The following is a 15,357-nucleotide window of genomic DNA, read 5'->3' as shown; positions in this document are numbered from 1 at the left end:
AGGCCTGGGTTCACACCTGTTTTCAGGTGTTTTTTGCAGAAACACACTACAGTTCATTTACAGGTTTTCCTATGGGACACGTTCACATGCATGATTTTTTCAGCTGCTGTGTATTTGGAAAGGGCAAGGACTTTTTTTTTAAAAAAAAAAGCAAAACGGACATTTTTGATTTTTTTGGTTCAATATACTTTAACGGAGAAGCTACAGAAAAGCATGTTGTGTGTTTTTGCGGCAATTTTTTTTTTTAATCTGCCCAACAACAAATTGGCCCCAAAAAAATGTAAAAAATGCAAATCGCCGCAAAATTATTTTCTAAGGTTATTAACCGATTAATCGAAACAATAGATCGGCCAACTAATTGATTATGAAAATAATATATATATATATATATATATATATATATATATATATATATATATATATATATATATATATATATATATATATATATATATATATATATATATATTTAAGCCGAGAGATATTCTACATATTTTTGGTAAAAAAAAAAAAAAAATTGCAATAAGTGTTTATTGATCGGTTTGCGCAAAAGTTGTAGCGTCTACAAAATAGGGGATAGTTTTAGACTGCGACATAATGGCGGACACATCCGACACTTGACACATTTTTGGGACTATTGTAATTTTTACATCGATCAGTGCTATAAAAATGCACCGATAAATGTGAAAATGATACTGGCAGTGAGGGGGTTAACCACTAGGTGGCGCTGTAGGGGTTAAGTGTGCCGAGGGCCGAGTTCTAACTGTAGGGGGGGATGGGCTGTGTGTGACAAGACAGTGATCACCGCTTCCGATTACAGGAAACAGTGATCATTGTCACTAGGCAGAGCGGGGAGATGCTCGTTTACATCATCTCCCCCTTCTGCCTCACCGTGAGACGATCGTGGGTATCACCGCGGCAATAGAGTCTGCGGGACCCGCAGTCGGGCTCGCACGCCCACAATGCCTCTTCCTTAAAGGGGACATACAGGTACGTCCTTTTGCCCAGGAGTGCCATGCTGTCAATGTATAAGTGGGTGCGGTGGTCGGCAAGCAGTTAAAGGGATACTTTAGCTGTAATGAAAAGGGAGCCCTTGCAGATGGAAGCATGGAATATTTATACTGTAAGTGAGGTTTGCAAGCTTAACTAATCATTTAGGGCAAAGGAGGCAATGTTAACGATTATTCCTGACCAAGTTGGTTGGGAGTTCTATTTAAAGTAGGACTTGTCGTGTCAAACAAAAAATTGCCAATAGGTAAAGTTTTCTGGTAGAAGATACTTTGAGCTTCTTCCGACAAGAAAATTTCACTCATCTGCCAGCAAGTTTTTGTTATACGATTACGGACCGTGGCACATGCACAGTACAGTCCTTGCTCACTCACCTGTAGGATGGGGCCAAGTGCAGAGATAATGCACGCATGTCAGCGCACGTGCACGTCAGCACACTTGCACTACAGTTACATCATCAGTGCCCAATGTGCAAAGCACAAGGACATCGCAATCAGAATGTGCAATATGCAAGCGTGCTGTACATACTTGCATATTGTGGGTGCTCAGCCACCTACCCTGGGCTGGAGGTGGGGATTACTGACCTTGAACTTGCTCCAGTCTCTTAGCAAGGTTCTACCTAACCTTATTTGTTTATAGTCACAGTTTTACTGGAGGGTTTTATCTTGCCAAAAGCTAATCCCACGTTATGCCCTCTGGGGCCTGAGGTTATCTAAAATATGCAATCAGCACTGCACCAGGTCCAGGCAATGGAGCCATTTCCAAGGTCCAGAGCCCTGCCAACCTTGGTGAAAATGATCACAAAGAATTTCTGGGATTCATTTATTAAAGTGTGCCACGCATGCCAATAAAAAATTCTAAATATATTCCAGGATAGCACTAGAAAATGCCAAATGAACCTGTATAGTTGAGGGCAGCAGAGCCAGTTCTGTTTCTTAAACACTGACAAACGAAGCCCACCATTTTCTATCAACCCTTCACCATACAATCACTCAAAAGCTTTAAGGGTTAGTTCACCTTTACCAAAAAGCTTTCCATGCAGGTAAGGGGCTGTGCAGCTTTGACTAAAGTTGGAAAACCCCCTTGCTATAGGTTTAAGCCATCTATTTACCTCCCAAAGCCTGGCTGAAAGGACATCATCCTACCCTGCCTTGTTGCCATCTTGCTAACATTCCCAGCTGTTCCTGCTCACCCCTCCTTTACAGAAGTGAGCTCTCAAGCCCCCACATACGCAGTTCACTATCTCCATCGCAGCACCGCTGAGCTCAGAGTGACAGGAGAAACAGAGCGCATGCAAGGGGGTTTGAATCGGCTGGTAGTGTCTTAGCAATATCCTAGCAACAAAGCAGAATGGAGTAATGCCATCTCAAGAGTTTTCCAGCCAGGCTTTGGAAGGTATTAAAAATGCCTACACCTATAGCAAGGGCATTATTTTCCTTTGGTCAAAGCTGCAGCGTTTGTTTTTATCTACAGGCACCCCACCTGCATAGGCAGATTTTTGGTAAAAGTGAACTAAAAATCCTGTGAAAAACAAACACGCATTGTTATAGGAATGGACCCTAGCAGTGATTTCCTGAAAACTGGTGCCTTTTGTTTCTGCTTTTATTTTTTTATTAGCGAGCTACCCTTTAATTGGTGTTCTTTTATGGACAGACAGGTCTTTTAGTAATGGCTCATTTTAGCAGCATTATTCCTGTACAATGAGATGGTGCATAATAAGCAAAAAGCAAGAGAATATGTCATATCTGAATCAAACTAGAACCAACGTCTGTCTGCAAAGAAAATGTAAAACACTCTAATGACATTTGTCACTGCATGCTTGAATAGACAGTAGAAGTCTGAAAGTCAAGCAATGGAAAAATGGTGTTCCAGCACAAGCTTTGCCATGGAGCACTGTGTAAGCACTAAAGCCAGCACATTTTTATGCCTCGTCTTACCCAGGGGCATCAACCCTTAGCTATTCCAATTTTGTTACCGACACCCAGTTTTAGATTTTCTTCTTGGAAGTGGATATGTCAGCTAGATTCAGAAGAAGCTTACGATTATGTGTTTACAAGTGCAGCTTGTATGCAGACATGTTAAGAAATGAAAAGGGGGTAAAAAATAAAAAGAAAGAAAAAGAAGGATGACCAGTATTATCAAACCAAATCAATATTAAAATCAGGGAGTTGCAAGTGGTTAGTTTTGTGCTTGGGTTATATAATCCCATATTATATAATCACATTATATAGTCCGACTGGAATGGTACCAGCTGATTGGAGAAAAGCCAATGTAGCACCAATATTTTAAAAAGGGCCAAAATATATCCCTGGGAATTACAGACAAGTTAGCCGAACATCAATAGTATGCAAGCTCTTTGAGGGTATAAGGGACTATATACAAGATTTTAGTAATGACAACGGTACCATTAGCAGGAATCGGCATGGATTCATGAAGAGTGGTTCTTGCCAAACCAATCTATTAACCTTCTATGAGGAGGTGAGTTGCCATCTAGATAAAGGAAGGTCCATAGACGTGGTGTATCTGAATTTTGCAAAAGCATTTGCCACAGTTCCCCATAAACATTTACTGTCCAAAGTAAGGTCTGTTGGCATGGACCATAGGGCAAGTACATGGATTGAAAACTGGCTACAAGGGCGGGTTCAGAGGGTGGTGATAATTGGGGAAAACTTGGAATGGTCAGGGGTGCGCTGGGACCAATCCTGTTTAATTTGTTCATAAACGACCTGGAGGATGGGGTAAACCGCTCAATCTCTATTTGCAGACGACACCAAGCTAAGCAGAGCAATAACTTCTCAGCAGGATGTGAAAAAAAATTGCAAGAATATCTGAACAAAATAATGGGGTGGGAAACTACATGGCAAATGAGGTTAAATGTCGAAAAATGTAAAATAATGCAAAAAAAAAAAAGAATGCAATCTACTCATTAGGGGGTGAACCTCTAGGGGAATCTAGGATGGAAAAGGGCCTGGGGGTCCTAGTAGATAGGCTCAGCAATAGTATGCAATGCCAGGCTGCGTCTAACAAAGTAAACAAAATATTGGCATGCATTAAAAAACTCCAGGAATAAAGCGTTAATTCTCCCACTCTACAAGACTCTGGTCCGGCCTCACCTGGAGTATGCTGTCCAGTTCTGGGCACTAGTCCTCAGGAAGGATGTACTGGAAATTAGGGTTGTCCCGATACTAGTATCGGTACCGATACTGAGCATTTGCGTGAGTACTTGCAGGGCTGCATTTAGGGACAAGGCTGCATTTAGGGACACAAGGCTGCATTTAAAAAAAAAAAAAAAAAAAAGAAGAAGAATAGGTATCGGCGAGTACATGAAAAAAAAGTATCGGCACTGGTACTCGGTCCTAAATAAGTGGTATCGAGACAACCCTACTGGAAATGGAGCGAGTACAAAGAAGGGCAACAAAGCCAATAAAGGGTCTGGAGGATATTAGTTATGAAGAAAGGTTGTGAACACTAAACTTATTCTCTCTGGACAAGAGACACTTGGAGAGGGGAGATGATTTAAATTTACAAATACCATACTGGTGACCCCACAATAGGGATAAAACTATTTTGTGGAAGGGAGTTTAATAAGATACATGGCCACTCACTAAAGTAGTAAAAAATAAAAAAAAATAAAAAAAAAGGTTTAACCTTAAACTGCGTAGAGGGTTCTTTACTGTAAAATTCCCTTCCATAGACAGTGGTTTCAGTGGGGGGCATCGATAGTTTTTTTAAACTATTAGATAAACACCTGAACCACCGCAACATACAGGGATATACAATGCAATACTGACCTATAATCACACACATAGTTTGGACTTGGACTTTTCAACCTCACCTACTAGGTAACATGCCATTTTCTGTTTGGTATATTCAATTCACGCTTGCAGGGGTTGACACGAGGCCAGATTCTTCGTAGCTTGTTGTCCAATTTGCCTCCCCGCAATTTGGGATGATGTGACCATTGCTACCCCAGTGTGCAATATATTTCTTTTGTATTTTTTTTTTATGTATGGCATGTATTTTTTTTGCCTCATTTCCTCTTTTTTCTTTCTGGATAGGTTTCTTGTAATAAAAGGTGCTAAAGTCTCTCTTGTACCTATGTAATACAGGATTGTAATTATGTTTTTGACTTGTAGATCAGAGATTCCTATGTTTGATGAAGTCCTGAATAAGCAGTATTACCACCAAAGTATTGTTTATTCTTTTATATATATATGGTGTATGTGATAATACCAACTGGTCATCAGTGAACACCTTATTTGTTTTTCCTTTTCATATTCTGAGTTGTGGTTTATGGGGTGATGACCCTCCATTGTGCTCACTACTAGGCAGAGATTTATGTCTCCTTCCATGCTATTTTATTGCGGTTTATCCAAACATGTTACAAAGTCGATCTTCTAGATTAAGAGCATCCTCTGTATATAGATCTAATGTATATCAAAGAATTTGAGATTTAAATATGAACAAACACTAAAGGAACTTTTATAACACTATTTAGTGTATTATACACCAAGTTCTAATTAGATGCGGTGTTGGACTACAGTAAATATGATTACATTATAGAAAATATCACAGAACACTATGTTACATGACCAATTTAATTATTTAATCTCAGAAAATTTGATATTAAAGCTTTAGTCTTACCTTGTAACAAGGCATTTTGCTTTTTTTATTGCTACAGAAAAAGTTGATCATTGAAAACAATAACTGTTGAAAACAGTCCAAGGCACGTTTACCCGACTCCCTGTGATATAGGGTTCTGATCTTTCACTCCGACGTGAGAAATTTGGCAGTGGGTGCTCTATGAAGTCAGGGGACAATGGTCAAATACCAGGGAGATTTACTAAATCTAGAGCACTCAGAATCTGGTGTAGCTCTGCAGGTTAGCAAATAAACTTCCAACTACAGCTTGATCAATTAAGCTTTGATAATAAAACCTGGAAGCCAATTGGTTTGTATGCAGAGTTACACCAGATTGTGCACTCTAGTTTTAAGCCTGGTACACAGCAGGTTGAACAAAAAAAAAAAAAAAAACAAGACGACCGACTCCGGTCGGAGTCACAGAGCTTTTGTGTTCTGACAGGGGGACAGCCACACCAGAACACTCCGGTCAGCACTCTCAGCCATTGACTGAGATCGCCGATTGGGAGCCAGTCGGCTGCTGGTTTTCCAGCATGCTCCATCGGACAGGCTCCCATAGACATAGGCCAAATGTCCGCTGGTTTTTATTGAACCAGCCAATGTCGCCCGGCATTCAGCTCGTGTGTATGGGGCTTTAGAAAATCTCCTCCGTTGTATGTTCCAACTCAAAGTTTTTGGCGGGGAGATCTTTATGGCTATGACCAACCATATACACAAAGTAAATACATAAAAAGCAATTCACATTAAAAATACATCCAGGACACATCAACCTTGGCCAGTGAAAACTAAATACAGCTTTAGCAAAAACAGCCTTCACTTTTTTTTTTTCATTAAAACAGGCTTTTAGAAGAAATGCAGGTTGTGCTTGAATAAGTTACAATGATTATCTTTGAAAATACTGGACTCCTTTTCAGAGAAGGAAATGAGATTCAGGAAAACCATTAACAGTTACATGCTAGCTGGCACCTACAGGTACAAGGCGGGCGGTGTGACAATGTGACTGTGCCGTTTTTCATATGGTTATATACAGTGGCATTCTATTCAAAAAATGAAATTAAATAGATGGTTTCTGGCTTCAAAAGATGCTTTCTGGTAGAAACAGCTTTTGGCAGATAAGTAAAGCGATGCTTTAGACAAAAAAAAAAAAGCCACCGTTACAGAATATTTTGTTATACAACACAAAGGGTTTCCCATCTTCTGCATGCTTCTGGTCTCTTTGGGAACAAAAACCTATAGACTTGTAGTGCATCATCTGGAGAAAACTGGTGATATAGGTTTTCATTGATGCCCACTGGTATCCTTTAAGCCTCATTATACATAGAAGGAAGGGGCATAATAAGCTGTAAAATAAAGAGACACTGCTGTTTACTATGGGTGCACCTGAGGTGGGAAGCCCAATAAGAAATTAGAAGGAAGGTGTCCACTTTGAGACTAGAGAACACTTGAGTTGGAGACATCCAAAAAGAACCTTGGGAACAAGACCACAAAAGTGAACTATTTGAGGTCTGTCCAACACCAGGTAGCATGGCGATTTACTGCAGAAACAAGAACATGGTGGAGAAGCATGAGTTTTCATGACTACCACACCATCTCTATGGTATGTCAACAGGTTTTTAAGCAAGATATGTTTGATTATCGGCGCAGCCAATACTCACTTTTTTTTTTTTGAAGCATCGGTCACAAACTTACCGATATTCCATTAAGTGGTTGTATTGGGGTGATGCTTGCAGCTGCAGGCATCACCCCAGTACCGTTTTTTTATAGTGGAAGTGGAAAAATAAATAAACTCAAATTTTACCAATTGTAATCTTACTATTTTTTTTAGAGAAACAAATTGCAACAATAAACTGTTTTGTAAAAACAACTACAACAATTGGTTTCTGTCATTTTAAATAGAAATACGATGGCAAAGGGTTACAGTAGAACATATGTTTCTATTGCCGTCTGGAGATTCCATTGAAGAGATTTCACTTTTTTATCTCTAACACCTGGATGAGAAATGTGGGGAACAGGGCTATGGGGACCAAGAAACCTAAAGATAACCTCACTATGAAAAAAAAAAAAAAAAAAGATAAAAATAAAAAAAAATTTTGTTGCAGACCCTGCTCTCATTGAGGAGATGTCAACTTGCTTCCCATCACTAAAGTGAAACTAAAACACAAATCTTTCATTTACATTGTCCTTTCTTTTTCTGTATATGGATGATGGCACTGTAATTATTTTAATAAAATAAAAATCGAAGTATCGTATATACCCGAGTATAAGCTGAGGCCCTAATTTTACCACAAAAAAACTGGGAAAATGTATTGACTCGAGTATAAGCCTACAACAACGGAGAAAATTGTGGCGCTGCAAAATAAATGACACAGGGGTAGGATAAAGTCCGCTGGATAGGAGATAAATCCTTATTACAAAATAAACAATTATTTAAAAAACATGTATATATTTGAACAAAATTTGAAAAATGAGGATAAAAAAGTAGATAAAAATAAATATGGTAAAACCTGGGATTGGTTGGTGATGCAGTGAGTCATAGAGGAAGGGACACTGTTCTGTGTGGAGCTGATTGTCCCAAAAACGTTATCCCAGGGCAAGCCTTTCAAGCAGGGGAGACCAGAGCAGGGACTCCAAACATGTGTACAAGAAAGAAAACAAAAGGCGCCTCCAGGTTAAAACGTAAATGCAGCTTTTAATACACAAATGTCAGTGTGAACTTACATTTTAAAATCTCAAAATCCGGTGAGGAAAGAGCTGGATCAGATGCTGAGGGAGGAGGGTGAGAGGGACGTCCGTCCGGGCTAGTTGTTTGTGCTGGTTTTCTCCGAGGACACTCCTATACCTGTCGGTTGTTGTGCTGTGAGACAGCTGGTCCGGAGGGGTAGTGAAAACGAGGCCCGGAGCGCAGCGCATGCCGCGGTGACGTCACCAGGTGCGACGACGTTTCGAAGCTGGCGCCGTCGGATGACTAAACGCGCTTCTTTCTCAAGCATGGGGAAGGACGTGGAGAAAGTCTATTTGTAAGTATTTAGACATGCGCCATCTTGTGGAGAAAAATAGGAACTGATCCTCATTTTAAAAGAAAACCACATAAAAAGATAGACATTGGGAGTTGGTATATGGGCTTGTTTCCAGTAACTAAACTTTGTGTAATAGATATAAAGGGAATACATATACTAGATATATCTCTGGAATACCTTGGGGAATACAGGAATACCATTGATAAATATATAGGTAAAACATTTCTCTTTAAAGAGGTATGCTTATGTGTAAATGATTAATATGTTGAAAAAAATAAAACTATGTAACTTTAAAAAAGATAAAAGAGAATATGTATGTATACCAAGGCTGGTGAAGGTATGTATCTACATCTGAAGGTCAATCTATTATTTAGATGAAACATTTTTGTATCAAAAAAAGTGTTAATATTGTGATTGATTCTGTAACTATTAATATCTACGATTAAAAGGAGTATATAGGTGGACTTTTTGGGAGGGTTAAAGGAGAGTGGAGATTTCCAACATTTCATTTATACCACCTGGCGAGAGGGTTTCTAAAATGTATATCCAGTATGTCTCGCGTTCGCATAATTTAAAAAACCTTTCAGCTTCAGTAAGGTTTTTGGGGATTTGTTCCAAGATCTATACTTCTAGTTTGTCAGTACAACTATTGTGGAGTTTGGCAAAATGTTGGGGGACACTATGTTTATCTGTCCCGCCTTCTATCTTTCTACGGTGTTGGCCGAACCTTTGCCTAAGTGGGCGTATCGTGCGGCCCACATGCGCTGCGCTCCGGGCCTCGTTTTCACTACCCCTCCGGACCAGCTGTCTCACAGCACAACAACCGACAGGTATAGGAGTGTCCTCGGAGAAAACCAGCACAAACAACTAGCCCGGACGGACGTCCCTCTCACCCTCCTCCCTCAGCATCTGATCCAGCTCTTTCCTCACCGGATTTTGAGATTTTAAAATGTAAGTTCACACTGACATTTGTGTATTAAAAGCTGCATTTACGTTTTAACCTGGAGGCGCCTTTTGTTTTCTTTCTTGTACACGAGTATAAGCCTAGGGTGTTTTTATGGTATTTGTATACACTGATTTATTGTCAACTAGTTTGCCATGTATGGCCACACCCAGATCTTGATATTAAAATATGACATCACCAATAATGCAGTTGACTCCGGATAGCAAGGACAAGATGCTCACACAGTGTCAAACGCATATGATATGGGTCAACCTGAATAAGGGTTCATTGGTTTATTTAAATAAATCAGTCCTAATTATACATTTGCATATACTGTAATAATGTTCTTCATTGCAAATTAAAAAAGAAAGGCTTGGTAAAAATGTTACAAACATTCTTCAGTTTATCACTGAAGACAATGTTCCTGGGTGCCTAGATAGATACAACCAATGTCATTTCGTTACGTTTTTTGGAGCATATTTTTAATCAACATCCTTCATTTCAAAAACCCCAACATGCCATATAATGCTATACATGAATATATATATATGTGGATTGTTGGACAGTTTCCTGAGACAAAACTAGAATTTTCCCAAATCCCTAGTGAAGGATAAAAGAAAAGTAGGAAAGAGACGCATCTTCACATTATCTGCTTAACACATGGGCATGCCTGTAGTGTACCTGTATTCTTGTCGGGTCGCGGGCGTCCATTTTTCAAAAGTCGTGGCTTCCTTCTGGTCCGTGATAGGCGTTTGACACTGTGTTCTGCTACCGTCTATCACGGAGGTCCTCTCATCCTCGGACTCAGTTTCCCAGCAGACACTGTGTTCAGTGTTACGCCAATCACGGACCTTCTTTCATCCTCGGATAAGAGGACGTCCATGATAGGCGGAACACTGAACACAGTGTCTGCTGGGAAAGTCCGAGGATGAGAGGACCTCCGTGATAGGCGGTAGTGAAACACAGTGTCAAGCGCCCATCACGGACCAGGAGGAAGCTGCGACTTTTGAAAAATGGACACCCGCGACCCGACAGGTACACCGACTTGAGTATAAGCCGAAGGGGCAATTTTCAGCCCTAAAAAAAGGGCTGAGAAACTTGGCTTATACTCGAGTATATATGGTACCCTTTTCCTAATTGATATACAACTGTCGCATGACCTGTCTGCAGGAAAACATAGGCAGGAGGGGCTTCTAGTCCCCTGCTGCTGCGCACATGTTCAAAATAAGGAAAAAATAAATATTAATAAATGGTTTTAATTCATCATAGAACTATACTGTATATTTGAAATCAAATCTTTACTATTTTTGGCAACATGGTGTGGGCGGATTTCAGCCAGTCGCAACGTGTCTCACGCTCCCCTCCAGCCTGTGTCTAAAAATAACAGGGAGGTAAAGCCAACATAAAGCAATGGTTAGTGGGCATGGAGGAGGATGTGGGCCAACATTTACCACTGGGGATACGCCCACACATGTTACTCTATCACATTTGAGCAGCCCATGTGACTATAGAGGGGAAATGCTCAGCACTGAAAACTGAGCATGTGCAGAACTGTCAACAAAACTGTCAACAAAAACTGCTTTACAAAATCCCTGCATTGAGGACATGGACAGAAGGTGGAGATAGAAGAAAAATCCACCAGTTTTTTTGGCAGAATACAAAAATCCCATTGTGAATGAGTAAATATGAACAGCATGTAATACAGCATTTGATGTTTTTTTTTTTTTAGGATTTGGGTTTAGTGACACTTTAAGGCAAAGGGAGCAAAAATAAATCTTCCAAATCAGGCACAGCGGTTCTGATGGTTCTCTACTCTATCTAAAAGGAAAAACTTTGGGCTAGGGGTGGATTTTAAAACCCAAACGTCATGTTTCACACAAAAGCACATTTCCATCCAATATTTTTTTTGTTTTCTAGTATACATACCTTTTATCCAGCAGGTTTCTCTTTTGTCATGTCAATATTGCCCACGGTCCTCTCGCTAGCCCTATACTCTCCAGGAGTTGGTAGTCCTCGCTCCTCTACTAAGGGGTGTTTACCTAATGATCTTAGTACCATCTATTACAGCAGTAATACTGTATGATCAGGGTTGCTTAACATACTCCCATTTGGCTGGTTCTTGACACCCCAAGCTCACAGAAAGTAAACTTGGCATCATTCAACCCAGAAAAACAGCGGCAGGAGCAGAAGGATGTGGCGAGTCTTCAGGAGCCAGCAGCAAAAAGGCAGAGAGTACTGCAGTGAATGTAGTTTTTTTTTTTAATTGGTTTTGTTTTAAAATGGACTTCGGCTTTAAATCCCTTTACAATATGCTTCAAAGAATAAGGTGTATATAAAATATCTTTAACAATTCCTATTCGAAATGTACAGAAGTTGCAGTAATTCCTAGCAGTCTATTGAGTCAACATTCACCCAGGCAAGCCACATTACTGATGAAAGCTAAAAACCGATTGGATGCCATATGTAACAGCACACTAATATTCTCTGCATATTTTTTTCTTAAGACCTATATACTAAATACCAGCTGAAAGGTTTAATGTACATATCTGTCAAAAAAAAAAAAAAAGCTATGTTCCTTATTTTCTAAACCCCAAGTGAGCTTTTTTTATGTTCGCTAGCATGGAGCTGGCTGAGTCTCATTTTCACATTAGCTCGCTGTATAAATAGAGGAGCTCCAGCTGAATATATTTAGCAATGCCTGTGCTTACCAGCGAATTCTGAATAAAACCATGTGCCAGATGCTGTAAAATTATTACACAAATGATGAATTGTAAAATACAGAGAGCGGAAGGAATAAAAAGGATTTATGGGGAGGTGAATGGAGGTAAAACCACATTGCGGAATGAACACCAGGGGACTGAGAACTCACTATATAAGTATAAAGTACATGGAGACGTGGGGGTAATATTCTGATCAAACCATTATGGAAACAAGTCACTGTGACATGATGGGGCTTACAGTTTCATCAAGTCCATTCTACCGACTTGTTCTTGATGGCTCACTAATGTAATTGAGCTACAGGTTGCACATGATGAATTAACCAAAAGATAACAATGTAGAAGTAAACTTTATATAGGTAAATGGAGAAAATGAATGCAAGTACGTTTATTCAAATACGTGGTAGTGTGAAAGGTGGACGCTAGTCAGTGTGAACATCTCTAATAAACTGACCAATGCCAATATGGTAATACACTTTATTATTCGTATTGCAAGAAAACAAGAGAACGCAAACGCCTAGTGCGTTACCAAAGATTTATTGTATTAAAATACAGATCATGACAAATTGAATGCTCACAAAAGTAAAAGGTGCATGAATATGGTAAACATCCGAGTCCAGTGCGGGAATCATGTAATCTGACATGCAATACCACGACACTGGCCATCTCTCACGTTTCTGGAGTGTACTCCCTTCCTCAGAACTCTGAGGAAGGGAGTACACTCCTGAAACCTGTCAGCTGTCACCATCTAAATTTTAATACAATAAATCTCGGGTAATGCAATAGGCGTATGAGCCCTCCTGTGTGTTTTATTTTTTATATTTGTCTATTGGATTCCCCGATCTGAGGAGGGATGCATCGGCTGAGAATTTCTGACAGATGTCCACCTTTTGCTACTTATGGTCTGTTGTATATTAAGTTTTGGCAGGACTCTGAGCGCTGGGTGTGATTGTGTGTTTTGTACCGAGCAAATTTTGGGTGGTCCTTCCCCTCCGAAAATAGGCCAATAGGAATATGTGGGAGCTAGGACAGCACTTATTACTTCAACAAGTGGAACCCACCCAGGGATTTTAAATCCTTTGCCCTCAAATCGTATAAAGCTCCAGTTCCATGAGAAATATTAGACAGTAATAACTAAACCTAAATAATAATAAAAAAACTAAAAAAAACTAGGCATCCCAATCCTATCAAACCTAAATAAAAATGTAGTTACCCTACATGAAACTGCATTTAAGAAGATCAGGAAATTCAAAGCTAGAGGAAGCTGAAAAAGTTGGGAGCTCACTTCCACCATATGTATTGCCATTGGTTGTCTCGTAATTAATTGGGAGGCTTGGATATAGCCAAACAGTAAAGCTTTCATAGTATAAAAAACAAGATTTATACAAATTCATCTGTGCATATCTGCATTTACTGTGCATTTTGACAGAGCATATACTGTACTTGGTTTATTTTCTTTTTCACGGTTTAAATGGCCCAGATTCGTAACAAGCCAACTTTAAAGAGAGTACCTGTCAACCTGACCATTGATTTGCCTCTCAAACTGATCATTTTGCTTATCGGTCATATTGATTAATGAAGCTTAAGCCCTGTGCACATGGGCCGAATATCCAGGGACAATGGCCGGTTAAAAAATAAATAAAAAAATGGGCCAACATTCTGCCCGTTTGCTCCCGATCAGTGCTCTCAGACAATGGCAGAGAGTGTTGATTGGAGTGTTCTGGCGGGGAGCCATCCCCCTGTCAGAGCACAACAGCTCAGTGGGGGAGATTGCTGAACCTTGCAGCGTGTTAGTGTGTACCCTGCTTTAGTTAAAAAAAAAAAAAATTCCCAACATTCACCAGCACATCAATGGCCCATAAAGAAAGAGCGGTCAAAAATTTAAGTACACCTACCATTTTTTACAGCTTAAAGATAATAAAAACAAATAGGCACCACACAGTATCAAAAAGCAGTATTTAATGTAGGGTGCTCAAGGGTCTCTAGGTTACTACAGTATGCAAACACTGAAAGCCAGAGGACAGCCCACAAAGTAACGTGGGGCCTCAGCAGCTTACAGAAAGTCCCCTGTAGTGCCTTGTGGGATGCACAGTTTTGGTAATGCACACTTGAGGAGGGACGGATGCAGGGTTACCTGGGAGACCCCAAATCCCAAGCAGTATCCATATACAATAAACCAGGAATTTGCATGTAGATTGCCTGGGCTTTGGGGTCTCCCAAAAAGCCCTGCAGCAGTCCCTTCTTAAGTACACGCTACTAAATGGGCAGTGTCAAACTCGTATTTTTAGTATGAAGTGTGTGAAATGCAAATTTTGTTTTTGCCACAAAAATGCTTGGAGAATAGCCGATTATACCTTCAAACTTTAGAACAGTGGTCTCCAAACTGCGGCCCTCTGCTTGCATTTATCTGGCCCTCGGAGGAATTAATCCTCTCATTGACACTCATGACGGGCCTCTATTACACCCCCTAATACCAAATACGGGAGCACTGTTTACCATCACCAACTCCTACTGGCCAGAGTATACTTCCACCCCCCCATGCATGAAGGATAGGAAAGTGGCCCTTTGTTTAAAAGTTTGGAGACTCCTGCTCTAGAAGAATAAGTGCTGCTAGAAATTCATCATGTTTCTTCCAATTTTCTACTTGTTTTTAATGATAAAGCAGAGATGGACAGGGACAATCAGATGCCTCCCATACACAGTAATGGGAAGATCAGCGCCAACATGCACTGGGCCACCTGTGCATTAGCTCTTAAGCGCCGCTGGTTTTAGCGACACTTTAGCGCTTTTAACCCCTGCTAGTGACCGAAGAAGGGGGTTAACATCGCCCGTGTTGCGGCACTTCCAAAGCACTTTTCAGGCACTTTGGAAGTGCTGCCCATTCATTGCAGTGGGCAGGGGCGTTGAAATGCATCAGTGTGAAAGGGGTCTTGGATGAAGGATATTCAGCCATAGAGGTTGCAGACTACACAAGCAGGAGAAAGCAGTATAGATTTGACATGCAGGTTTGTACATACAGTATATTAGACGA

At 40.2% G+C, this 15,357-nt stretch overlaps 1 protein-coding gene across 2 annotated transcripts in view; it reads right to left on the bottom strand.

Moving 5' to 3' along the window:
• Positions 1-15,357, bottom strand: part of GNAO1 (G protein subunit alpha o1) — a 271,460-nt gene that overhangs the window by 145,903 nt on the left and 110,200 nt on the right. The gene's annotated exons all lie outside the window — the stretch shown is intronic.

The sequence above is a fragment of the Rana temporaria genome, chromosome 11 (assembly GCF_905171775.1).
Source record: "Rana temporaria chromosome 11, aRanTem1.1, whole genome shotgun sequence".
Classification (NCBI taxonomy): Eukaryota; Metazoa; Chordata; class Amphibia; order Anura; family Ranidae; genus Rana; species Rana temporaria.
The sequence above is the reverse complement of the archived record's forward strand: the minus strand, read 5'-3'. Positions and strand labels throughout refer to the sequence as shown.